This window comes from Ambystoma mexicanum, chromosome 3p (genome assembly GCF_040938575.1).
Source record: "Ambystoma mexicanum isolate Mex_15411 chromosome 3p, UKY_AmexF1_1, whole genome shotgun sequence".
NCBI lineage: Eukaryota > Metazoa > Chordata > Amphibia > Caudata > Ambystomatidae > Ambystoma > Ambystoma mexicanum.
In genome coordinates, this window is record NC_090925.1 from 779293965 (window position 1) to 779319595 (window position 25631).

Genomic DNA, 25631 nt, shown 5'->3' on the forward strand with positions numbered 1-25631 from the left:
TCCCCTGATGGTCCGGTGGCATTTATTGGATGGTGGAGATCCGGACAGTAAACAAAAATAACATTCATATGGAGTGAATCCGTTTGATCGTTAGTTGGGAAACAACACAGTGCCTGCAAGAGGAGGAGTGAACTTCAGAGGCCCGAGGGAGACGTGGAGGGGTATAAGCACCCCATGAAGGCTGAGGTTTGGACAGTAGATGCACCCGCAGGAGAAGAGTATAATGTATGGATGCAGAGGATGAAGGCGCAAGAAATATAGGGTTTAGAAGAGGGAGGAGATATATGACTACCAACTGAGCATAAGCCTATGGGGAAAGTCATTTCTACAGCTGTATTTAGTTGAGCACTTAAGGGATTGGTGGTTGTTGTCCACGGGAGTTGGCGGTGACAGACATTAAAAATACAGAGTGTGTGAGTAGATAACTTACTGCAAGCTAAGGCCAAAACCTAAAGATAAGGGTACCCAGGCTAAAAGGAGGCAACAGCACACTTAACAGGAGGGGCAGCTTGAAACGTCCTGGAAACAGAGCAGAGAAACAGGAGTAGGACCCAATAAGAAGGACATTGCGGAGAGGGGGAAAGGGATTCCCTGGAAACAAGTGAAATGGCTTTCAGCAAAGAAGACTTCAAAGAATATCTACTGGAGATGGAAGAGAGGCTTATGGACAACTTTCAGAAGCAATTTACGTCCCTGCGGGAAGAATTGAGATCTTCATTATCCGAAGTCAAGGGAGAATTGAAAGAACTAGGTGAAAGAATTGATGTTACTGAGCAAGGCCTGTCAAAGAAATCAGAGGAATTCCGGCAGAATAGTGAACTCCTAGAACAATTAGCAAGAGTCCCGCACAACTTACAAATACAAACTGAAGATTTGGAAAATCGTTCAAGAAGGTCTAATATCAGCATCAAACGGTTAAGTGAGACAATTTCATATAGAAAATTGAAAACTACGGTTCAACAATTGTCAGGGTTCCCTGGGTCTTATTCTGTGATGGCGGTTGATTTAGGGTGTGATTAGTTAAATATTGCTATGCATTCTTTCATTGTGTGCTGGTTGGGCCTTAACTCTATCATTTAGAGTGTTGATAGAATCGCAAGTCAAGATGGAGGGGTCACAGTAGTGATCTGATTGGCTGAGAATTCCTTTGTTTAGCTGTGATCTGATTGGTTGAGAATTCCTTTTGTTCAGCTGGAAGGAGTGCTCAACTGCCTTTCATTGTCTACCATCAGCTGAGCAAACCAAGCACTTTAGAAGATCCAGTGTTGGGCCCTGTTTGCCTCGGCCGGCCTAGCTTGAGAGAGCTAAGAAGAAGGTTTTGGTGTTTTACTGGAGAAAACAGGAATGAACTGTGAGCTGTGGACACTTCAAGTTAAAGAGATAAGTGCCTGGCTGACTTTTACCTCATCAGTTAATGAACCGTTGTTCTGAACCATAAAACTGACTGGTACAAGTAAATAAGTGGTTATAATCAGATATTATAATCTGTGAGACTCTATGCAGTAAAGCAGGTTTTATTTTTTGTCACGTGCGCGCATGACTTTCTTTTATATGAGCCAGTGCTATGAAGAAAGTTAAATCTTTCCTAAAAAGAATTGTGATTTAATGTAAATATTATTTGAGAAATATTCGCCCTGTTTTAGGCTAGCGTAATGTTAAATACTTCAGCATGCCCATAAATTACAACTCCTGCGGCCGCTGGGGGAATTACATTTTAAATGTTGATAAGTGATAACATAACAAAAGCGTTAGTTTATAGTTATTAAACAGGTATGCAGCTTAGGTGGAGTTAGTAAACAATTAAACAGTGGTTAAGGTTGTATAGGCAGAGTTAAAGGACGTATGATAATTTAAAGAATTTGAAGATCTCAGTGACTTTTTATCCATCAGTGGAGACAGGAGCGCGGAAGACTCAGTATTCTGTTTGCATCCAGGTCCATAAAAACAATTTGTTTGAACAAGAAGTTTAAAGATAAGAGGTTGAAAAGACAGCTAAAAGAGCAACCATTTTTCTGTGCATATCTTTATTATTTTGGAGTAAAGACAGACTGATGTTTTGTGAACACAGTTTTTCAGCCACTCTAGGGAAAGCTGTATTACCTTTATTACGGTGAAGCTTTAATGTTTCCATCCTCTGGGCAGGTTGCAGAGGATTAACAGGTACAAGAGTTATTCAGCAGTTCATATACCTTGAAGCCAAAGTTAAAGTTGATTTTGTATGTTGACTACGCAATCTTTGCTTCCTTGCTTGCTGCAGATATCCTGAGGGTCCAGAGGTCTGGAAGGAGTCTGTTGTTTGTTGTTTTTTCCACATCCCCTTTCCCCCCAAGATGTGGAATATTTAGCTGTGGAAATTATTGGTCGAGTGTTTCACACCTTAGAGGGTTTGTCAGGGTTCAGCAGCTTCCGCAGATCATCAGACAAGACTCAGCCTGACAACAATGTTTTGGAAATTTGTTAACAGAAGCCGGGTGACATAGGGATTGATCGGGTCCATCAGATGGGCCCGAGAAGGAGAGAATCTGCTGCTAGACCCAGAGATGTTGTCTTTGTAATATCTTCATATACTTTGAAAGAGAATATTCTACGAGCAGCAAGAGCAACAGAAGAAGTTACAATTAACGGGACGCAGATTTAGTTGTATCAACTTGGCGTTGGTGACATTACAGAAGCGGAGGGTCATGAGTCAAGTAACATGTACTTTAATGATGAAGCAGATTCGGTATAAATTGACATTTCCTTTTGGGCTGGTATTTACATTGGAAGGGATACAGCATCGCATAACAACGTGGGCTGAGGGATTGGCATTGCTGAATATCGAGGAAGAAGAGAGGCACAGAGAGCGGGGCCTTCAACTCAATGAGGAATGCGACGATGGGATTGGTCCGTGGTAACAGGGAAGATGGGTGGTCGTGAAGCAAATTTAAAAGGTCCTCAAGGGAAAGGACAAGGTGGAGGGCCGGAAGTGAGGGGTGAGGGAACTTCCTGAAGGAAGAAATACATGTTGAATTGAAGAAGGGATTGGGGTAAATTCAAACAATTATTGGTTTAAGACACGGCCGGGGCAGGGGGCTGGTGGAGGATGTCTTGGAATCCAAGGGAGGTGGTAGGATACTTCCCAGAGGGGGTGTCCCCAGGTTTTCCATTGTGCCTCATCTGGGGGGTGTTTCTGCGGGAGATATCATAGGATAGGGGGCCTGGGCCTGGGAAGAGTGTGGGGGGGTTGGTTGGGGAGGGGGAAAGATGTGTTAAGGGGAGGAGGGGACAGAGTGCAAATGAAAGGAGCAATTATACCTATAGGGGAAGTACCTGCAGTTGAAAAGGAATATTGTTATATATTATACATTCAAGGTTATAACGTATAATGTTAGGGGGTTGAACTCCCCAGTGAAGCAGAGAAAGGTGGAAACTATAATCAAAAAAGAAATAGTGGATATTATAATGCTACAAGAGACACACATTAGGAAAGTGGGTAAGTCGTTGGGGAAACTACAAGGTTTTCTAGAACATATCAATACAACGCAGTGGGGAAGACCTTAGGGGTAATGATGGGACTCAGAGATTCATTAAAGGTATCGATAGTGTGACACAAAGTGGACACAGAGGGAAGATATCTGTTTGTGGTTCTGCAAATGGAACATAGACTGATCACTTTGGCAACGGTGTATGTGCCGAATTGAGCCAAGGGTCATTTTAGCGGGAAGTTGGAAGATTTTGCAAGCGGGGAAATAATACTAATGGGAGATTTTAATATGGCCTGGGATCCCAAAGTGGATAGGAGTGGAGGTGGAGGGAAAGGAACCGTACAACCATCATGAGTATTGAAAAACAGTTTTGAAAATATCACATTGCGGGATCTTTGGCGGATGAAGAGAGGAAATGAATAGGGGTACACGTGTTTCTCACATATATATCAATCCCTTGTGTGAATAGATTACGTGTGAGTATCGGTGAAATTGTTAGGAGAGGTGAGAGAAATAGAAGTGAGATCTATAGCTTTGTCGGATCATGCCCCCCTGACGGTTCAGTTTAGAGATACGGGACCGCGAGCTGGGTTGTGGGCTTGGACCTTCCCTAGGGAATTAATATATGATGAAGGAACGGCTGAGAAAATAAGAGGTAGAATAGAAGAATATTTCTCTATTAACATTACCCAATCCGTCTCACTTGAGGGAATTGGGGACGCTTTTAAGGCAGTGCTTTCGGAAGAGTTTATAGCACTTAAAGTTCAGCAGGAGAAACGGAGGGCTAAGATTGAAGTGGACCTGGAGACCAATGTGCGGGATATCTAACTAGCTATAGCTAATCATAGAACGAGGGCTCTTTCCAATAAACTGAAGCAGTTAAATACCCAATTGAATTTACTGCGGACTAGGAGAGCAGAGAGATCATTATTGCTAACTAAACAGAGATACTATGTCTGCGCGAATGCAGCTGATAGATTGCTATCCCGACAAGTAAAGGGAATAGAGGCTGCGAATCTGGAACAGCGAATATCACGGCCAGACGAGCCATTAGTTACTGAGACAGAGGAAATAACCAAAACATTCGCACAATATTATGAATTATTATACACGTCAGGTTACCCAGAAAGTCGAGAGATAACAACACTATATGAGTGTGGGGCATAAAAAGCAGGGGGAAAATAAAATGAAAACAAATGTGGATGGAAAAAATGTACAGCACTGGCAGTTGGGCCCAGCAACCCGTAGAAGGGAGGTACCGCTCTGATGTGGTTATGCATTGTGAGAAAGCTGAAGGTATTCGCCGACCTATTCCCTCAGGTCCTTCTATTCGGGTGGCATGGGAAGGGCCATCGCTTTTGGATCACGACCCCGGGGGTGGACAAGCGAGGGAGGATAACCTGAGTGGAGGGTCAATGGGGTTTGGGAGGAGAATGCCCAAGGGTGAGACATGTTATTCCCCCCTTTCCCATTACACCTTAAAACCCTCTCCCTCAGCTTTTATGGGATGTTTCCAATTCCATACCATTTCCCCCTCGTCATTTCCAACATGTACTGGGACGAGGAGAATCGATCGAGAGTAATGAGGAAGTTAACATTGGGAGGCAAAGAGAGACCTACTACATTTCACCACTCGGCTGTCCCACTAATATAGTTAGGCAAGGTTGGGCGCTGACTCCACTTGACTTTCAGGGTATAAAAGGCGTGGTTCTGCCCAATAAGTGGAGCGAGCTGGGGTTGCTGGTTGGAACATGAAAGCTGCAGGAAGAGAAGCATGGAGAATCCTGAGGAGAGCGTGATGCCAGGACACTGACCCTGTGTGTCAAAAAGGGGTGCAGCGTGGCGAGGGTGCTGTGTCTCCAAGGAACTGGAGGAAGGGGAATTGCAGGTTGCTAGCCGTGTCCAAACCAGTGCTTGTTCCCCTGGGATGTGTGCCGGTCCCGGGGTATCTGAGGGGCAGGTGGCGAGACCCTGAACTCAACCCACACAACCCGATGAGCTGTTTGCCAGCGCTACTTGGGTGAGTTTCACAGGAGAGAGAGAATTTCAGTAGCATGCGGGTGGCTGGAGCAGGCGCAGAAGTGATAAAAATGCAAGCAGCATGGTAAGCCGAAAGCTGACAAAGCGAGAAGGAAAGTAAAGAAAGGGTACATGTGACACGAAAGCAAAGCAAGGGTGCAAGCGACCCGAAAGCGAAGAGAGGGTGCGAATGACCCGAAAGAGTGAAATTAAAGCAAGTGAAAGCCAAGAGAGGATTTGAGCAACCCAAAAGACTGAAAGAGTGGAATTAAGGCAAGAGAAAGCAAAGACAGGGTGCGAGCAACCCGAAAGCAGGAAAAGGAAAGTGCAAGAGGCACTGTAAAAAGGTTGCACGACGAAGTGAAAAGGGTGTGCAAGGGCACGATAAAGCCAAGAGGAGTGTGCAGAAGCACAAAAGAGTGAGAATAAGGTGTAGGTGTGCACAGCGAAAGGAAGGAAAGGTGAAAGTGAAACTAGAACCGAGTGGAAAGTGCACTAGAGGAAAAGGTGCGAGAAGGAAGAAATAAAGTGTAAGGAGAGGGGTCAGAAGTCAGAGTGGTCATGCAGGCGAGGAGCAAAGCCACAGCGTTTTCAAAAGTCTCTGACACTGCCCCATGGAAAGAACTATGGTGGTCATCATGAGTTTGGCGGTAATGCTATTATCGGCACATGTGCTGCTCCGCCCAATGTCTAGTTGGGTTTATAGATTGGGAGTTTAACCTCCAGCTTTTTGCTGGAGGTAAAAATCTCCACTCTCTGCCCATTTTTGGCACTATTAGCGCAGCGCTAATAGCGCCAAGAAACCCCCATGGGGTCCAATGGACTTAATAGGAATGGGGATTAACCTCCCCCTCCGCAACTCAGGATGCGGCGCAATTAGCGCCGGGATACAACCCACCTCCTGATAGAGCCCTATGTGTTCAAAAAGGAACATCCTGACAAGGTGAACTTTTGTTCATTTTTGAACTTTGCAGGAGAGGCCTAGACTTGGGGAAGGGGAGCCCTGAGAGGTCTGGCAAAGCTATGTATTTTTGTTTGGAACTGGGAGGATTGCCGCTTGGGGAAGAGACTCCCAAGAGACCCAGAGACATTGGGACCTTTTACTGACTTGCTGCAAGAGCCCTACATGGAAGGTTCCGAGGGCAACCCTTTTGAGTTAAACAAGTTTTGAAACTGGTAGAACTGCACCTAATGGTAAGGTTACCTGAGACCACAATTGGTTTGCAGTGGAGCGTTAGCAGAGTGTTTGCAGTCCTTGCTGAGAGCCAGTAATTCTTCTACCTCCACTGTTTGAAGGCGGACCCTGTGCTGAAAACATTCACTCCATCCGCACAGTGTTCGCTGAAGGTGAGCCGAGGGGCTGTCATGGAGGGGAGCCTGTCAAACCAGACCCCAGAACACGGAGTCATCCTAAACTTCCAGGAACTAATAAATAAAATAATGAAGACACTATGGTGGGCAGTGGCAGAGAGAATCAACCACAGCACCCACATGCACGGCCTCCCTCGACTCTAACATCTACCATGGAAGCCACGTCGTATTGCAGTGACGACACAGAGGCTAAAATGTCAGAAAGAGAGTCTCCAGCGCAACTACAAGAAGAGTGCAGAGACGCCCTACCAACCAAAGAAAAAAGTATGAACACCCAAACCCCCCCCCCCGCCCTGCACATGCCCAGCCCGCTTACCGATTCTCCTGCTGTCTGGGTGTGGTGGCGGCAGGGCTGCTGCAGACGCGGTGTGTGGCTGCCTCCCGGAAGCAGAGCTGGCGCATGCATGCGGGGAGCCTGGCGGAGAGGGTGTCATGAGTGACTGTGTGCTGCAGCAGGGGAGGAGGGGCGCAGGGGAGAGAGCGATCGAGGGAGGAGAACGTGAAACAGTCTACGGCCAAGCGGACAATGGCGACGCTTTTGTGCTCCCCTAGAGGAATTAACGTTTAAATCCAAAAGAAACACACAGCAAAATATAATGAAAGAAATTAGTCCTGTGCTAGATGGGCTAACGGAAGTGCCCCTTGACTCGCCACTATATGTCGACACCTTAGAGGTTTTGCCAGCATCTGACCAGATAAAACACCAGGTGTGCAAACAGCTCAACTCGCAACCTAATCAAACTGCAAAAGAGTGTTTTGTCCAAATCAAGACGAAACCACCACCACCTGCTTGCTGAGAGAGAAAGGCGTGTTAAGACAGAAAATAAAACAAACTTCAAGCCAAGCACACCCTCTAGTAAACGGAAAAGAACCACACAAGCCCATGGAAATGTAAAAGAAAGTCATCAAATCAAAAACCAAAAAGTCGCACTAAATCTTTGTCAGAAGCCAAAACAATAAGATGGCACTTCAAGACAAAAGAAGCATTTTTAAAATGTTTTTATTTTATTTAATGTGATATAGTTTTATATAAATAAAACTTTACACATTCAACCAAACATAAAACTTCTTATAAAAGTTTGTCATTCCTTACATCACAATTAATAACCATTATTTCAATCAGTTCATCATTAGTCTATTCAACAGCAATTCATTATCTTAAAATGGATTCATACATATTAAAATAAATATAAGAACATGACATGTATCAAAGACCAAACCACACGGCACCTTCTAAAACCTTTTTACAAATTCTCAATATATAGCACCCTATGAAAATTTAAATTCAAGTTCAAATTCAAATAGCCCCAACATGACTCACAGCAGGTCAGGTTCTTGATCTTAATCAAGCTCTACATTTGCTAAGGAATATCCTCTCCCAGAGTATTGTTTATAATCTGTTACCTTGGTTGGAAATTAATCCAATATCATTCCTTTTCCTCCATGTTACTGAGCATCTCCCCTTACTACTGGTCCCCCATTCTTTTTTGTGCAATGGACCAGGTTCTAAAAAGTGCTTTGTGCAATTTTGGCTTAAGTGTATTGATGCAATAATGCCAGAATTCATCAGTTCTCATGAACTCTGGGTTATGCACACATTTCCCAAGATGGTTATTGTAGCAGTCAGTAAGCTGCGTGCATGAAGTTAATAATGTCTTGTGTTTCAGGGTTAGAGGGATCTCCACATATTCTGCAATACCTTGCAGATCCCGAAAATACGGATCCCCGTAGCTGGGTGACAAGCGTAGGAAGATGGTTTATGCGCATTAATAAGATAAAACGTCTCAATGCTGCAGATGGACAGAGATTCAGGTACAGTTGGCTGCTTTTGAAAGTATAGAGGACAAAGGTGTAACAATTCAACACTAACCTGTCTCGTGCAGCAATTAACGAGGCAAATGGGGAGTCCCCTGAAGCCCCTAACACCTCCCCTCCCCTTCAAAAGGAAAGAAGGGGTTGTGCGAGGGATCCTAGGGAAACCCTCCTGGGGGATAAAACCCTGCTGGAATGGATGTTGAGCCGGATGGATCAAGTCGTCCTCTGGATGCAGCTCCTCAAGATGAAAGGACTCACAGGTTCTTGCCATGGAATCCCGACAAAGTATGGATTCTGAATAAACAAACAGGGAATGAGCAAAGGAACAGAAATACTAAGGGAATCAAATGTAGATGGTTCGGAATGTACCTAGCGTGTTGGGAAGGGGAGCCTAACAAAGCTTCTTGAAGGATCGTTAACAACAGATGTAGATGGCTGGACAGTAACGCAAGGCTGCGAGGAAGAACAGGAGGAAAATGGTAAGTACAGGAAAGGATTTGGGTAAACATGCACCCTAGCTGCGAACTCACGTAGCGTCTGGAGAGAGAAGCGACGCACAGAGCTTCAGATCTGCTGTGCCATATCCGGAATCCCTGGAACAACGTGATGACGTCAGAGGATGTCTGACATTCAAACGCGAAAACACTGCACCGCATCTCAGGGGATGAGGAGCCATGTTGGAAGAAGGGAAAATAGAAAGCGCTCGCAACCTCCACCGTTGCCAAAAAGAACGGCGTCATCAGCGAGCCGTGACAGTATGCCCCCTCCTGAGGGCAACACCCCCCGGCTTGCCCGGATGACACCTGTGAAAACGGCGAACAAGCAAGGGGGCGTGGACGGCAGAGGCGGATTCCCACGAACGATCAGCCACCGAGTAACCCTTCCAATGGATCAAATACTGAGGCCGACCGTGATGATATCGGGAATCACAAACTTCGGAGACTTCGAACTCGGGACCATCCATAGTAGACACTGAAGGAGGGCAGGCCATTGAGAACGACCTAAACGATCTGACACATGAAGCTTGAGTTGAGAAACATGAAACACCGGGTGGATCCTGGGCCATGATGGTGGAAGCAGCAACTCAAAGGCCAAACGACTCCTCGCACCCAATACCGTGAAAGGCCCAAAAAACCTTGGAGACAACTTAGATGGAATCAGGTGTCTGGGAAGAAATCTAGCAGAGAGCCAGACCAAGTCCCGCGGAGCAATCACCGGAGTCAGCGAGCGATGCAGATCCGCATAGCGTTTAGAACGCTCTTGAGCTTCCATCAATGCAGTCCTGGCCAAAAGATGTCCCTGTTGAATGTCGCCCTTCAGGGCGTCAACATCTGGAAAGGCTGAAGACTTGAGAAGTGAGGATGGATAGCAGGAGGATCATACCCATAAGTACAATGAAATGGACTAGTCTTAATAGATGCATGGGGAGCGTTATTATAGGCAAACTCTGCCAAAGGTAAGAAATCCTTCCAATTGTCCTGTGCAGCAGACACGAAATAGCGCAGATAAGTTTCCAGAGTTTGATTTAAACTTTCAGTCTGTCCGTTTGTTTGCGGATGGTATCCCGAACTCAATGCCCTTTTAATGCCTAAAGCGGAGCAGACCTGTTGCCAATATCGGGAGAAATATTGGGAACCCCGATCTGACACTATGCTGTCCGGAAGGCCGTGCTGGGAGAATATGGAATCTATAAAATGTCTTGCCATCTGTGGAGCTGTCGGTACTGAGGGTAATGCCAGGAAATGAGCCAATTTGGTGAAATAATCGACTGTTACCATAATGGTGGCATGCTCTTTGGACACAGGTATGTCAACAATAAAATCTGTGGAGATCAGTTGCCAAGGACGGGTAGGTATTTGGACTAGTGCCAATTTTCCCAATGGATTTCTGCGAGGAACTTTGGTTTGAAGACAGACCACGCAGGAAGAGACATAGTCGGTCACGTCCTTTCTTAGGGTTTCCCACCAGAAGTGTCTCAGTATTTGCCCCTGAGTGCTAGCTATCCCGCGATGTCCGGCCACGACAGAATCATTGCACATGTGCATTACTTAAGTACGGAGTTGGAGTGAGGGGATGTACACACGATGATCTCGGTAAAAACATCCATCTTCGAAACATAGACCCAATTTATCTGCCTGAATTCTAATGGAGTCCATTAAGATGTGAGTTTGGGCTGCTACAGAGTGAAGGAAGTCCTGAACTACTGCTATAAATGTTGCATGAGGAAACAATCTTTCGGTCTGAAAACCAGGCTTGCAAGTGGGATCTCTTAGGTATAAAGTATCAGCTTGTAGATTAGTTTTACCCGGAATAATAGTGAAAGTAATTTTGTAGGAAGAGAACAAATGTGCCCATCTTGCTTGCCGGCTGTTGCGTGATTCGGCGTATTGCAAACTGTTGAGGTTCTGATGATCTGTGCGTACCTCGATGGGATGTTGGAAACCCCAAAGGAGAGGCCTCCATTCTTGAAACACTCATTTTATAGCCAACAGTTCTTTCTCGAACACAGTGTAGTTGATTTCGAGGGAGAAAAGGTTTTGGAAAGATAGGCCACAGTGTGCTCTGGTCCCTGTGCAAGAGAATGTTTAAGCACTGCTCCCAAGGCAAAGTGAGAGGCATCAGTTTTGACTATAAAGGGCAGAATCTGATCTGGGGTCCGCAAGAGTGGAGCAGAAGTAAAAAGGGCTTTCAAAGTATCAAAGGCTGATTGGTCGTCATCTGTCCATTCAAAGGTTTTTCCCTTCTTGAGTAATCTTGTCAATGGCAGAACAATAGAGGAAAACCCTGCTATAAATTTCCTATAAAAGTTCAAAAACCCCAGAAAGCTTTAAGCTCTTTGATGGAACGAGGAGGGGACCATTCCAGAATCGCTATAACCTTGCGTGGATCCATGGAAATTCCAGTAGAGGACAGGACGAACTCCAAGTACGTAACAGTAGCCTGTTGGAATTTGCACTTCTCTGGCTTACAGTAAAGGTGGTTACTCCGTAATCAGTGTAATACCTGGCACACGTGTTTGTGATGTTCTTTAGAATATATCAAGATGTCGTCAAGATAGACCACTATTGTATGAAGAAGGAGATCTGAAAAGATATGGTCAATGAATCTTTGAAATACTGTGGGAGCATTTGAGAGTCCGAAGGGCATAACCCGGTATTTGAAATGTCCAAATTTGGTACGAAACGCAGTTTTCCACTCATCCCCCTCTTTGATTCTGATGAGGTGACAAGCACCTGTGAGGTCCAGTTTTGTGTATATTGTTGCCCCCTTAACTGTCTCCAGGATATCTGGGATTAGTGGCATTGGATAGCGATCGGGAATGGTGATTTTGTTAAGACCCCGATGATCAATGCAGGGCTGTAATTCATCTGTGTCCTTCTTTGCTATGAAAAATAATGACGCTCCTGCGGGGGAGGTTGATTCAGTAATCGGCCCATTTCTAAGATGGGTATCTAAATACTGTCGTAAGGCTAACTTTTCTTTTTCAGAAAGGATGTACATCTTTCCGAAAGGATTTGGCTGTGAAGACTCAAGACGAATGGAACAATCGTCTCTTCAGTGAGGCGGCAGTTCAGTGAACTGAGAAGAGGAGAAAATGTCCCGGAATTCTTCGAACTCTACTCTGGAGGTAAAAGACTGATCAAATCCACTATCTTTCGGGAGGTGTCAGGATTCGAAGGAGGAGTGCAGAATCTGACTGATCTTTCAGCAAGACAGTGTTGAACACAATGTTCTGATCCTAAAAAGATGGAACCGGCTGCCCAATTTATGAAGGGGTTATGTAGTCTTAACCATGGCAAGCCCAAGATGACGGGATAGTGAGCGGCTTTTATAATATCGAAAACTGCTTCTTCCCTGCGAGATCCAATGAACATTTTCAAGGTGAGAGTCTGTTCTCGAATGGGTCTCGAAACCAGTGGTGTTCCATCCACACCTTCTATGGGTATAGCTATTGTTTTGGGAGAGCCAGGAATATTCTGTGATCGCACCCATAAATCATCTATGAACATACCAGCTGCCCCAGAGTCTACCAAGGCTGGTACTGTAACATTAGTCTTATCTGGCAGAGAAAAAGTAACACGCAGGACTACGATGTCCAGCGACAGAGGCAACATTGTAGGAGATTGGGCGCCTGTACCCGTTACCCCGACTGTAGTTCCCTTTACGGCTGAGGTCTGGCGTTTCCCGAATGGAATGGCCTTCTGAGAGGAGCTACCGGGCATTCGTGAACCGCATGAGCAGAAGAGCCACAATACATGCATAGCCCCTGATTCCTCCTGCGGGTACGTTCCTCTTGAGTTAGAGGACCCTGTGTAATGCCCACCTGCATGGGTTCATCCGGAGTAGAAGTTTTAGGGGAGGATACGAATTCTGACCCAGAGCGATGACTTCTCCCTTTTTTCTTTTCAGCGTGTCTTTCTTGCAGCCGATAGTCCAACTGCATGGTTAGAGAGATTAATTCTTCTAATGTGGTTGGCCTAGTTCATCCTTCAAATCGTCATTAAGCCCTCTTCTAAACAATGTGATAAGTGCATCATCGGCCCAGGATGTATCTACGGCCATTTGTTTAAAACAAGTAATGAATTCTAATATACCTAAAGACCCTTGCTTGAAATCTAAAAGTTTCTGTTGGGAGGAAACATTGTACTCCCTTCGTGAAAACATAACTTTCAGGCTCGCCGTGAAAGCTGGTACAGAATCTAGTATGGCATTGATAGATGTGACAATAGGTGCGGCCCAAGCAAGGGCAGGACCTGTTAGATGGGAAATCATATAACCCACTCTGTCTCTAAGGGAAAAAAGGACGTTTTAAATGCAAATTGCACTGTGCATGCATCCAAGAATTCCCTTAAGGAGTGAGGGTTTCCATTGTATTTCCCACCTGGTAATGGACCAGGAGGAATGTCAGAACTTGTCGGGAACTTAATTAACATTTGTTGTTTAAGAATTGCATTTTCATGCTTCAAGGCTTGTACCTCATGGGACAATCCTTGTAGTGCTGTTGTCAATTGCTGCACTTGATCTAAAGCTGCCTGCAACGTAGTCATGTTGCAATTCCCTTTTATAGGCGTCGCTTGCTGTAACAATTCAACACTAACCTGTCTCATGCAGCAATTAACGAGGCAAATGGGGAGTCCCCTGAAGCCCCTAACACCTCCCCTCCCCTTCAAAAGGAAAGAAGGGGTTGTGCGAGGGATCCCAGGGAAACCCTCCTGGGGGATAAAACCCTGCTGGAATGGATGTGGAGCCGGATGGATCAAGTCGTCCTCTGGATGCAGCTCCTCAAGATGAAAGGACTTGCAGGTTCTTGCCACGGAATCCCGACAAAATCTGGATTCTGAATAAACAAACAGGGAATGAGCAAAGGAACAGAAATACTAAGGGAATCAAATGTAGATGGTTCGGAACGTACCTAGCGTGTTGGGAAGAGGAGCCTAACAAAGCTTCTTGAAGGATCGTGAACAACGGATGTAGATGGCTGGACAGAAACGCAAGGCTGAGAGGAAGAACAGGAGGAAAAGGGTAAGAATTTGAGTAAACATTCACCCTAGCTGTGAACTCACGTAGCGTCTGGAGAGAGATGCGACGCACAGAGCTTCAGATCTGCTGTTGCATATCCGGAATCCCTGGAACAACGTGATGACGTCAGAGGACGTCCGACATTCAAACGCGAAAACACTGCACCGCAGTCTCAGGGGATGAGGAGCCATGTTGGAAGAAGGGAAAATAGAAAGCGCTCGCAACCTCCAGCGTTGCCAAAGAGAACGACGGCACCAGCGAGCCGTGACAAAAGGTCACAATCGTATAGTTCTTTAAGGTCGCCAAGTGTACGTAATTATTCTGCCAATCCCACAGCGAGATACTCCTCTGAAGTTGGTAAAACAGGCTTTCATTATCTTTTCCCCATATCAGGGTCCACCCACTTGCTTCACTCAATGCAACCATGTCTATTTCAATTTTAGATTTCTTAATTGCTCCCATACCCTCTTTCACACATTTCAGCAGAGGGTTTGAGGGATTATTCTGGATCTTGATATAGAACTGCTCTCTTTTACGCAAAATAATAGACTTGAGCGACATAATCCCTATCTCCAATTTTAGGATTGCCATGGGGATACATTGAGGGAGAACATTTACACAACAATATAAGAATGTAAAGTTAAACCATGAAACTGGTATGAATGTGCAAGCAAACCAGCATGCACGACAAGAACTCTCTGACCATGAGTTATTGGCCCCTTAAGTGCCAAGGACAAGGTATCTCGTCCTTGGGATTACCTCTCTGTTGCCAAGGAAGAGATAGCTCGTCCTTGGCACTTAAGGGGTTAATGGATGAGCAAACGTTAGAAGGCATTGAATGGCGAAATACTGAAATTACCAAAAAAGGCCTTGGCACTGGGGGGGTGGGCGACACCCGTGGCAGTTAAAAGGTTAATGGCATTGGGATATTGTGATCCGGTAAATCTTCCTCATAAAATGGATTCCACCACAAAAGTGAGCAGCCAAAACAGCAGCATGGGAAACAATCTGCAAAAATTAAAAGCCCAAGACAGCATGGATCAGGCAACAGATCAAAGTGCGATTGCTAAGCAAAATGAATCACAAATTGGACACAGTTTGTGCGATTCAAATTCTGAAGATGGTGTTCTCGAAGAGGACTATCGACCTGGTGGCATTCTACCTGTTAAAAGTTCCACGCCACAGGCTAGAAGTCTAAAAAGGGCCATAATAGAAGTATAAACGCACAAGTCCACAATACAAATGGCTCCAGAAAATAAAGCAAAATCGGTAAGACATGACGAAAAAGCCTGCCAAACATTGCAACTAAATGAGAGCAGTCGACCAACAGACAAAGAAAAAGGCCTTGAGAGCCAAAATACCGACAAAGACAAACGTAAACAAAGAAAGAAAAGTGCTGACATTTTCTCATTGCGGAAAATAGAAATCGAGAAAAGAGCCCATGGGCAGAATCAAGACCCTCAAAACCAACAACAACAAGACAAAAGTTTCAAGATCACAAGTCAAGAACCACCAGGCCTATACGCCGAAGAATGTGCTAATATGCAAGGAGCTTTTGGATCTATGGTAACCATCACAATGGCACCATTTCTTAAATTATATGAAGCATTGCATGATAATTATAAAGACCAACAACGCTGGTGGCATTAATGCAGACAAAACTGATATATGTTGAGTCATATATCGAAGCTACAAAGGAAAGGAGGACGGGAAAGACACAGAAAATGTCATTTTCAAAACTCTAATCAATCTAATGGAGGATGCTCGAGAAGATAAGAGCTTTTCTGAGTTGTCTTAGTGACACTGTCAAGTTGCTAAAAACAGAATCAATCAAAAAAGTTCTTAGCACAAAAGACAGAAGCACCTCGACAGAACTTAATACACAGTCGCAGACCAGGAGTGAAACAACTGACAGTGTAAAGGAAACACAGGAGTCCCAACCAAGAAAACATGTATCACCCACTGAATTACTGGTCACAAACATAGATAACCAGCAGGCAATGGGATTAGGTCCAGCTCGGCCTGTAGAGCACAAGAAACTGATACAATGCAATAACATCAATCCAGTGACTGTTCACATGGAGGGTAGTTTAACATAAAAACAAAATAAAGACCTATTCTCGATATTTGCGACAGAGAACGAGAAAGATTTAACTAGTAAAGAAACAGGAACAAGGAAGAAAGTGCCAAAACTACAAAACAAAAAGACAAAAAATCAACCAAAACTAAAAATAAGATCAAGTGGGGGCACGCGCAACTTTATGAGAAACCTCAAGCCTTTGGAAGAGCCTAATATGACAACCGCTCAAAAGATGCATAGTGGGAACAAAAAGACAGAAGTTCAAACACAAAGGCTGCATGAGGGGCGAAGACTTTTTATTAAAAACACAAGTATACTGAACATTCACCCAATTGAGCTAGATGAAATAGAGGAAGAAGCTCTACCATTACTATCGTGTATGAAAATGAGTCACACTGAATCAGAAAGTGAGAAGTTAAACAGTGAGAGTGCACTATAACATAATTCTCAAGTTAAACAAGATGTAGCAGTGTCAAAAGCCACTTGTTTCACAAAGCTGGAAGAGAGGCGTGCACTCATAGAGACAAAAAATAAACAAACAAACAAACATAAAAACTCTTCTACTTAAGGCAATGATTGATAAATCCAAACAGAACGGTAATAAACGTGAGCCGAGTTTGGACACCTATCAGCGGAACCGGAAAGATGCAGCATATTCAGATCACAAATTCATTCTGGAGAGAGTCCTTAGAGCCAAAGATGGCTTGATCTTGAACCGAGCCAATCTTATGAGATTGCTATATAGTGTCCCGAAATTACGTGTGGTCGACCCGACGGACATCAAGATAGTCGCATTTCCAAAAGGTGCTGAAACAGACCATATCTGTGTTCACCTAGCGTCCAGGTCAGTAATTAATTTAATACAATCAGCGACAGACGAATTGAGATGCCTGGGATTCGACCTCTCGGTCTGTTGAGAGGGTCGACAGAACAAGAAAAAAGGGCACATGTGGGAAAAAAATATTATCGCAAAAATAACTCTGCATTGGAGAACCAGTCGCTAGATGATCAAAATTCTAGACCAGTTAGATTTTCACCCACCATCCTAAAGGGTCCGAAGGCCTTGCGAATGATGCTATAAGGCAGAATGACTGATAACCTCAATAAAAAGATAACAAATGAAGTTCAAGTGGTGACGAAAATCAACACTGAAAAATCATGGGAATGGCTGGCGGAGACATTGGTGTCCTCTGGAAGACCTTAGACTGAATACCAGAGATGGAAACATAGCTTCCAAATCTCCTCTTGGAATACCCGAGGATTCAAACACCTATTTCAAAACCTCAAACAAGAGTTGATGGCATTGGGTGTTATGTGTCTGCAGGAATGCAGGTTACAGGAAACCCTGTCCCTAGATGGCTTCACGTGCTTCTTGAACAAGGCCTATATAGGACAAAAGGGAGACCATCAGCGGGATTATTAATGATCATAAAAACAGTCTGAGTGGTAAAATAATGAGTGTTGACACCTTCTCCGCTCATTCAACTAACCATAATTCAAGAGCAATTACAAGGATCTCTGGGCAATATAACTCAAATAATATTCAATCTGTACTGGAACGTGAAAGCAAAAGATGGAGAAGTTCTAATAATGACATATATTGCTGACTGAAGAGCTGATTATACAACTCCATCTCTTTTCATATTTGGAGACCTGAATATCGATGGTTTATAAGATCAGAAGATTAATCTTTTTATAAGAAACATGGAATACGTGCAAAGAAATGGATGAAAGAGATGAAAAACAGAGATCTTCACATTGCAAATGGTACCGTGTTAAGGATTTCAATCGGGCGTCACACACCGGACCTGGACCCTCGCCCATACCCTTGTATGTAGCGCTCAAGTGAGATGCCTTTTCTCTTTATTTTCTTCAATTTCAAATTGAGCCAATACCCAACCCGTCTCACACCCCCTGTTATAAATACCCCAGGTCACCATGGACCATAAACCAGGCTGGTTGTTGGGAATACAATATTTATTTAGTTTAATTTCAAAGAAAATCACCAATGGGGTGATAATTAAAAGGAAAACCACTGAAATACACTTGGGTAACCTTCTACAAGAACATATCCAAAGCACAAATGAATGGGAGCATTTTTTCTATTTGGGTAGGTAGCACCTGAGTTACGATTTCCCCCTGCAATGCTCGCCCAAACCCCTGGGAATCGAATTTGGAGTGGCCAGAAAGAAGCAGCAGGGAGTCAGGGATATTGTGCAGCAAACAGAATCAATCCGACCTTCCTTCATAAAATAAGAGAATTTTAAAGCCCTTTGCAATGGCACAAAATGACACTCGGAAATTGACAAATAAATAATTAATGTACGGTTAAATCTATGAGGCAAATATGGTTTCTCACGATAGCAGGAATGGATAAACACTAACAACCACATGGCAAGTTCTCAACAAAAGGCATACAGTTCAATAACAAGTTGAAAGTAAGAACACAATGAAGCCGAATCACACGTTGGAAAGTTGCATTTTACACGGATGCAGTTTTAAATGTCACAAACGTTTTTTATGAAAAACGGATGAAATACTCGGATTTGGAATGCGGTTTTTGGGCTGGGGAATAGATGTATATCACAGGGACAATATAAGAGTGAAAGGATGGTTGTAGCTGAAGATTTGGATGAGATTTGCAAGATCAAATGAGGTTCGATTTTTGCAAAATATAGCCGTGAAAGAGAAAAGGTCGGCTGGGAAAGAAAGATTTTACTTAAACTAGATTATTAAGACTATATTGTTAAAGAAAGACATGGTAGGATCCCGGGTTAATTTGCAACTTAACCCTTTGACCCCACGTTCAGATCTATATGGGAATTAATTTCAATTATTCCAAATATCGCTAAGGAGTTACAAGATGGGGTGAATGAAAGAATGGCAAAGATGCACAAAGAATTCTGACCGTAAGACAAATTACAAAGGTATGGATAGGATGGCTTAAAGAGTGGAATAAAGATAAAAGGGTCAGAATGGGTAGGCTATGTGTTTCTATGGGATGGGAAATACTCACAGTCCACGCTTGAGTTTTGGGATTTTGGAACAGTCAACCAGGTCTGGTCACCGCACGGCAGGCACTCCTAACAGCAAGCATCTGGGCAATTCTGGTCACTGGATGATGGCAAGGGTACAGCAGGCATGCAGGTAGTGGGCAAACAGCCGGTCAGGCGCCAGGATGCTTCCCAAAAGTACAGCAGCTTTTCCCTTTGGTTATTGGGTTTTTAGTGGGGTTTTCTGGATCAATGGCCTTGCTGGGAGAGAGTCAGCAATGCTTTGGCTTGGCTGGGATAGGATCAGCTATGCTTTGGCCTTGCAGTAGAGTCTCGAATCTTGCAAAGGTGGATCTGGAATGTCAGGATACGCAGGCACTGGAAATTCAGGAGAGAGTGTGTCTAGAGTCCTGTCAGCCACCCTTTATATAAAGCATGGTGACATCACAAAAGTATATGGTAGGGCAGGGTTAGTTGAGTATGCCCCTAAACAACTGGATTGGTCAGGGGTGATTGTTACTGCCTTCTTGTTGATTAATTGGACTCTTAGAGACATGACATCAGCTTTATGGTGTGGCTTTACTATGTACAGAACCTCCCGCCCAGTTTTGAAATAAATGGCACATGTTTACAGTTGTGGAATCTTAACAAATCACATGGGCAGATTACAGATTTTATGTAGAGCATGGCAGTCCAATTTTTACAGTTGCAGGACCTTGTTTCATCCGTTTAACAATTTGTCATCATTTTCAGTGAGAAATATTCGGCCTAAAATTCTATAACTCTATATATGTGTATAGATTATTATTGGGCATATTGGTATTGAATTTCACAATGGCATCATGTACACTTTCCTCAGAATGTCCACTTCTCTACCATTTTTGTTCCCATCATGGCAGTGAAAACTACCACATCTTAAACTAAAAACCACAAAATTACATTTACACTGTTAACTTTTTACATTTTTGCAAAGTCCTGTTGCAAAGACAAGTATTAAAATTTTATTAATAACGTAGTCTTTGGAAACAAATGGGGCGGACCTTTGTCCTTCACTTGGCCCATTTCTTTCTCAGCTACCACCAACTGTCATTTCAGCCAAGGGTGGGGATGGGGGGGTTTCACCGTTTGATTGACTGATTATTGCCACTTCTCCACTTCACAGGTTTGTGTCCCAGAATATCTATTGTAAGAGGCCTCGAACCAGACAAAGGTCTGCCAAGGTAGCAATTATCACCCATGTGTGCCTTAGAATCTACTGTGAGGGGCCTTCTGTTGCTAGCAACCCCCAAGCAGAAACCTATTTGGGGCTGATTTCCCCCATGTAGCCAATGCAATTTAAATCCTTATTTTATTTATTTTTGTTCTGAATCTGAAGATAGCCCGTTGAATAAAACCACCCATATATGTTTCACAGCACAAACCCCTTTACATTGCTAGATAAGGGCACAGCCTTATCCAACATACACTTTTAAACAGGTATTTTTTTATTTGCAAAAGTACATTTAAACATGTGGTGACTGCTGGCATTCTCCTTTCAAATTCGGTTTTTCTCTTCCATCTGAATTCCCACATTGTTCTGTAGCCATAGTTTGTTTCTTGTATGCAGCAATTTGTTTGAAACACAGATGCACTGAAATTGACATAGGCCCAGGGAGCTGGGGTTTCTTTGAAGCATTGATCTTTTTGACATGTTGTGACTCAAATGTCAAGCGTTTTCTGTGGCTGAAAATGAAGTTTCTTTTGATTTTTTTTTTTCTTCAGATTTGGCTGGCACAGCCTGTCATTCAGGGATCATGCTTTCGTCTGCTGAAGCACAATGTGGATATGGATGGGCATGGCAGGGTCTTTTTGATAAAAACAATGTGATGTGGAATAGATGAAAAGAGCATCAGAGTGGCATCATTTTTAATGTAAAATATTTTCCTTTTTCAATGGGAAACTTTGGACTTGCAGCAAAGCAGCGCTGCTTTTTCATTCTGCTTCTTTAGAACACATAAGAATACACCCTGGCAGCCTTTCTCAGGGTGCTCCCTGTTCCATGTTGCCCAATGGCACTTGGCAAAACAGTGCAGCCATCCTTTTGTAGCTGCAAAACGCAGTTTTGATGCGAGGCAGTGGTGCTCAAACGAGCCAGCGCAGCCATTTTGCCATTTCTGCTGAAGTGCAGCTTGGTTATGGATGGGAGTACTGCTGAGTGGGTAAATATATCCCACAACCGTCAATGGTGACCATGGAGGAGCCACAACCTGGTCCTCGTACAACGCAAGTGCAACTTTGGACTATTTCTTTGCCGATTCAATAACTCATAAATCTTAATTGAGAATCTTACTGATGACAGTGATCATAGCCTGCTGGTCCTGAACTGTAGAGAAACAACTAAACGACAACAGGGCAGTAAAATCATAAACACATGGCCCCACAAAATAATAGCAAATAAAGGTCTAAACAGACTACGACTATATTCAAAAATGGTCCCGTTACTAACAAAAGCTATAACAAAATGGCAGGAGCTGGTGACCAACAGTGTTGAATATGAAAACTGCCTAATTACCTTCAGAGAAACTAGGTTGAGCACTAGAACATCTAAAGTGATGAGACACCATCAATATAATGCAGAACTAGCACAAAAGAACTAAGACTAGCAAAAGGCTTGAGGGACATGGCTAAACTCCAGGACTCAAAGTGGATATCGAAGAGAAGAGAACTAAAGAGAAACTGCCGGAATTGGGTTAAGTCCCATCAAGCGGAATTACATCAAAAAGACTCTGAACAAATGCTCATGTCACTCTACAAGAAAAACACCAAATTTCTTCTGGTCACTGGTAAATAAAAACCTAAATCTGCAGGGAACGGAGCAAATAAACCAGATTCACGAACAACCATGGCTAGAACATTTCGGCAACATTTATGAGCAGGAGAAGAATTTTGCTAACCCTCAAAAACAAGCTGCAGGACGAAAATCTTGGGCTATGGCCTTTAAAAAACATGAAATACTGTCCCTGATCAACAGGGCTAGCACATCCCGTGCTCCGGGCTCAGACGGTTTGACAAATGCTATTTTAAAACAAGCACCGGAGCTGTGGGCTGATATGTGTTTTTCCCTGTTCATGAGAATAAACAGCAATATGCAGATCCCTGAGTCGTGGAAAAAAGCAATAACGATAACATTCTTCAAGAGGGGTGATGGAAAGAAACCAGAAAATTACCGCCCAATATCGTTATTAGACATACTAGGAAAGATATACGCGGGCATTCTACTAAAAAGACTAAAAGAATGGCTGATTGTAAGTGGGAACATCGAATGCCGACAGACCGGCTTCGTGGAGAGAGTGGATTGTAGCCTCACTCTGTTACTTCATAATTTACTCAAACTGAAGATTTTGCACGAGAATCAAACATTATTTCTAGCATGCATAGACATGGCAGCTGCCTTTGATACAGTGGACCGGGAAATCCTATGGGCAAAACTACAGGAAAAAGGCATCCCCGTAGATCTAGTGGCTGCTATCAAGGCACTACATACTGGCACGACCATTCAGGTGCGTCTCGATCACAAAGGAACCCTCAGTGAGCCCATAACCATGACCAAAGGCCTAAAACAAGGGTGCTCGCTGGCATCAGTATTGTATCATTTCTACATACTTGACATTAAAGACGAGCTTGAACGGCTGAGAACTTGCTCGCCTAGAGTAGCTGGAAATGTCATAGACCATCTGTTATATGCTGACGACTTCATCCTGCTAGATACAACTGCAGTAGGCCTTCAGAGAAAGCTTGACGCGCTTGAAAAATATGTAGAGACAAACAAACAAAAAATAAATACTGAGAAATCAGAAATTTTAATAATTAAAAAAGCGCAAGTAAAAGTGAAAAAACCATTCAAGTGGTGCCTGGGAAATAACCCCATTCCAATAACGAAAAGCACTAAATGTTTGGGAGCAATAATTAGTGCTGACTGTGGAGATAAACCGTGGATTGAACTCCTGCAATCCAAAATGGACCAGTTGACGGCTCAGGCTCTAATACTTAAGAGAAAATTCTGCAAATTCACTTTGGCACCATTAGTGGATTTTTATAACATAAAAGTAATGCCATCATTAACATATGCAGGAGATACCGGCTTGAAAATTCAGTGGAAAACCTGGGATAAACTTGAGGCAAGGTTCTGGAGGCGAGTATTGAGATTATCAAATGCAGTGCCAACAAGTGTGTTTCGACATGAACTGGGCCTTCATTCACTGCATGTACAGGTAGTCTGGAAAGCTCTATCTACATACAGGAAAGTAGAGCTGCCAGATTGCCCGTCACAATACAAAATCATGAAGGCAGAATCTGAAAAAATTCCCTTCTGGCCTCTAAATGAATGGAGAATAAAATGCATTGAGATCTTGCACAACATAGGGGCAACGACAGAGTCCCTTTGTAACAATCCAACCAAGGTAAAAATGCTACTATTAGCAGTAGACTGGACACAATCAGAAGCTGTGTGAGCGTCGTCTAAGATGCATAACCTATCCACAAAGTTAATTAACTGTTCCTGAACTTTGCTAACCTAAGAGCGCTAATCCATGACATAGGGACATGATATTGCACTTTAGATGGAACATCTTAAGAACGAAACAAAACCTGATGAAATATGGGATGACTAAACACAACATTTGCCGCCTATGCAATCAAGACGCAGAGTCACTACGGCACCTAATATTGCTTTGCCATGAATTAAAGACGGAAAGAGTAAAATTGGTACAGGAGGTACTAAGCCCCCTTTGTCCATTAGATGCCAAGCTCTGGTGGCAAGCTGTGTACGACGATCAAAAACCAGAAGACAAGGAGAGCCCTAGGCATGTTTCTGGAAGTGCTGACAAAAATAGGAAGATTCCTAAGGAAAATGTGGCCCATAATGAACGCTAAAGGACACCAGCCACAGCCGAGTCTATAGCAATCCAGGCTCAGTGTTTCAATGGAAACATAAAGAGGAACATAAGAGCCTGCATGTGAGAAATTAGGAACTTTTGTCTGTCTTAAATCTAGCTTGCTTGGCTGTGCGCTGTAGGGTGGGAAATCTTAAAGCAAAAGTTTGTATGTATTTGCACTGTATGCTTAAATAAAAAATTAAAAAAATAATTTTTTTGAGCCACCATTTTTCTTTAGGAAGACCCCTGATCACATTTTATCTAAGAGTGAGGGCAAGCATAGGTTTAGACACAGACCGACTTTGTTTTTGAACTTACAGACATTGACAGCCCTTAGAAATGTCAGTTGAATGAACAGCCCCTTTACAGTTATGCCCAGTTAGGGACTACACCAACCCAACAAAGTTTCTAAAAAAGGTTTTCAAACTGTTACTTTTGAGTCTGTGTCTCTCTTGATACCATGCCTTCCCTCACAGGGTGCACTCTGCACCATTTTCAGTTTTCAATTATTCTGCTTCCCATAATGCTCCGGTCCCGTCCCTGAAGGACATCCAGATCGAGCAACCACATATCAATGGGTGAATCAAAGCAAAACTCTTCAGAGGTATAAAAAATGCCAATTTCACATCTGCTTTCCAGATCAGAAGCTTCATGGCCACTCTCCTCCTCAGTGAATGTGGGAGCACTACTCGAGCACACAGTATGCCCACACTTGAGGAATGTCACACAGACTCTCTGCTCCTGTCCTGGAGAGGGAAACCTCCCTAGGCGCTGCTATATTTGCTACAGTTAGACAGTTGAAGTTGCTTCAAGTTATTTAGTATGGTTTGTCTCACTATGGTAATACAGTCTTGCCTGTCCGGGCATTTGCTCTTAGTTACTATGTGGATACAATAATGGATCCTGATTGAACTCCACGTATTTGCCCCTAATAATGGCACTCTGCACTAAATCACACAAACCACACTCGATTGTGCATGTTGCACTTTGCATTTTAACTTTGGTACTTGGTACGCTATTGGTTGTTGTGTTATGAACGTGCAGAAGAAGAGTTAAATGTAAATTCTCCAGCATGGGGTCTGGCATGAATTCACATGCTCGTGGATTCACATGCTCATGAATATTCCCCGTCTTCAGGCTGGGAATCCTCGGTTAAAGAAAGCAGTTTCGCTTTAGACTGAAACCTGCTTGTCTATTCTATAACCAATCACTGTCCTTTGGGTCAGACTTCCTCCATCCAATGACAGTAGTCTTCCTAAACTCTACCCCTGGTGGGCATCTTCAGATTTTTTTCTGCACATTTCAGTGTTGGAAGTGCTCTTGCATTTCTCCTCGAGAATTGTGACTTTTTAGATATTTTTGATAGTTTTTCATGAATCCTTCCATCGTCGACTGTCGCAGGTGACTACCTGCAGCAGGGACCCATTGTCAGCAAAGATCAAGTTCCATCGTCAGA

General features: G+C 43.6%; 1 protein-coding gene across 5 annotated transcripts in view; it reads left to right on the top strand.

The window, feature by feature from the left end:
- The window catches only part of TEP1 (telomerase associated protein 1), a 2409067-nt gene that overhangs the window by 2211657 nt on the left and 171779 nt on the right, over positions 1 to 25631 (top strand). The gene's annotated exons all lie outside the window — the stretch shown is intronic.